Below are 2,772 nucleotides of genomic sequence, written 5' to 3'. Positions count from 1 at the left end.
TACAGTCCTTTGATTTTTACTGCAAAAATGAATGTATCTGTTGTCCCTCTGCGTACAATATTTTTTTGGTTAAGAAGCATATTTAAACTTTCTTTAAATTAAAAAAAATAAATGCGGAGTATCTAGAAGACAACGTCTCAGAACTAACGGTACTTTGATTTTCACTACAAAAATGAAAGTATTCACCGTCCTCGATATATACACATGACATATTAAAATACGTGTTTATATGAATTGAATTTTTGCATTCAAAGAAAGATTTACATAAGTCAAAGTAAAATAAAATAGTTAATATCCTTTCAGTACTTGCGGTACTATGATTTTTATTGACTGACAAAAATAAGCTTCCATAGGTAACTTATTGTATGCATTGATGTTTATGTGTACGGAAAATCATGCCTGTTTATGCTACATAGATGTACATGAACACTTGAGTGAGAAAAAGGTTGGTATCTAAAACAGTTTTCTCAGTACTTTAGGTACTTTGATTTTCATTACAATTATGTTATATTAATCCTAATATAAACGAGTCTGTATGTTTTGATTTTTGTATGCAGAAAAACATGTAAACGTTACCTTCACGTAATTTAAAGTAAGAAATGCCCCTTTAGTACTTTCAGTACTTTGATTTTATAAATGCAAAACGAAAGTAGCTGAAATCTAAAAAACGCATGATCTGATTTCAAAACAAATTATATATTTGGCTATTGTGGACCTATCTCTGTTATGCCTAGAAATATCTTGAAAAAATAATTAAAAACAAAAAAGTCGAAAATTGACCGAAATACAAATTCACTTCCGGTGCGGACAGGAAGTATCAGAAACACACGAAAACTACTTTAAAACAAAGAGAATGTCATGACCTAATAATCCTGTAAATTTCTCATCTTTACCTCAACCCGTTCTTGAGAAAAATTCCGGACAAAAATTCATTTTAAATTTAGAAAATCGGCCATAACTTCGGACCGGAAGTAAATTTTTCAAAAAATGGAATTTTATATAAACTTCATATATCAGCCTACTAACACGTGAAAAATTGTGAAAATCTATCCAACCATCTCTGAGTAATCGCGCTCACAAAATTTGGGAGGAATAATAATAATAATAAAAAGAAACAATACAATCACTATAAGTATTCCGTTGTGAACGGAAGACTTAATAATAATAAGAAACCGAGTAAAAACAATATGTTCCCAAACTCCGTTTGGGGAACATAATAAGAAACAGAGTAAAAACAATATGTTCCCCAACTTCGTTTGGGGAACATAATAACGATATGGATATACTTGATACTTTGCTGCAAACAAGTATATATGCACCTAAAACAAAACAATTCCTCCATAAATAATACGGTGATTAGGAAAGACATTAACTACAGTACTCTATTATTAATTTAATGAGGAAATGAAAGCAAGTACATGGTAGCTAATAAAGAGTCTGTAGAGGGAACACCGCGGATAATGAGATTCAGTGACTTTGCAAATCCTACATCAACATCAGCATATAAAAGCCCTTGAAACTGCAGAGCAACTTGACAGTACCTCTAGAAGACTTCATTGAATTTATGTAGCTGAACAGGGTAATAAAGTTTCTGAATTTTAAAATATAATATTAGCAGATTGGAACAGGACTACAATTAATAATGCTTTGATATCATATGTACTAAGAGTAAAAAAAAGAATTCAGGATCTAAGAATCCATCTAATTCATTCTCAATAGATTACGCATGTTATTTTTTAAAAATGTATAAAGTTTTAAGTTTGGCTAACAGGTACTTCCAATTCCTTCAATTTCAGATCTTTATTAAATCCAGGAAACAGTTCTCTTGCTCCTTATAATGAGAAAAATCCATTCATCAATCAGTTAAAAGCTGGAAACTCAGACCGTCTGCAGAATATTATTAATTCTTTTAATTGCCAAGTTAAACTTTAATATTTACCCTGAATATTATTCAAATGACACTCAAATGAACGTGCAAACACTATACAGTGAAGAATATAATCATTTTTTTTATAATTTCAAATATTACATGGTACTCATAAACAATGTTTGAATAAAAAGTTGTAATCTTTATAAATAACTACATTTATACATGTAATGTGTATTAATATTAAATAAAAATTATCTTGTAAGTTGTTTTTTTTGTTTTGTTTTATACTACTACAGTGAAATGTGTGACTTTTTATAAGTGAAAAAGGTCGTTGCTAGCTTCCCCCCCCCCTCCCCCTAAAAAAAATCAGAAAAGTTGACAGGTATGATTTTTGTCTTCTTTTTTTCCGTCCTCCGACTTGACCTTTCTTGAAAAAAAAATCCGTAAAACTAAAAATCAAATTATGGTCGCCTTATACTATGAAAATGTAGTTCAGTATATTGTAATTGTATAGTGAAGTAATATTTGATTTTTGTATAGGGAAGTCATTGTATCTTGGATCGACAGAGTGTGTCAATACCATATACATGTTTAAAAGGTATTTATTTTATTAATATTCATGCTTTGCACAAATTAATCATTTTAAGAAAAAGTAGATTTTTCATAATATGTCATTATTTGCCACTTTCTCTTGTTCATAAAAATATAATTAAAGAGTATATTACAAAAGTTATTCTCTCAATCTATTGAAACGGTTGAGAGTTATCTCCCTTGTGCTTTATTGTATAATCAAGAAATAATTGTAAATTATGTAATTAATCGCTTATTTGATTAACTGACTTTACAAAGCGCTGGCCTTTACCGTTCAAAAGTTATGGCCAAGGTTTAAGTTTTTAAAAAGT

The 2,772-nt window shown here is 29.5% G+C and overlaps 1 long non-coding RNA gene across 1 annotated transcript; it reads left to right on the top strand.

Moving 5' to 3' along the window:
- Positions 1-1,273: 1,273 nt before the first annotated feature.
- Positions 1,274-2,222, top strand: LOC134245723 (uncharacterized). Its single transcript, XR_009987510.1, has 2 exons — positions 1,274-1,579; positions 1,797-2,222. It is a non-coding gene; the product is annotated as an uncharacterized LOC134245723 (long non-coding RNA).
- Positions 2,223-2,772: the final 550 nt, after the last annotated feature.

This window comes from Saccostrea cucullata, unplaced genomic scaffold (assembly GCF_032062105.1).
Source record: "Saccostrea cucullata isolate Sc308-1 unplaced genomic scaffold, CSIRO_AGI_Scuc_v1 ctg7439, whole genome shotgun sequence".
NCBI classification, from domain to species: domain Eukaryota; kingdom Metazoa; phylum Mollusca; class Bivalvia; order Ostreida; family Ostreidae; genus Saccostrea; species Saccostrea cuccullata.
Note: the sequence above shows the minus strand (reverse complement) of the source record. Positions and strands in the feature narration are given on the sequence as shown.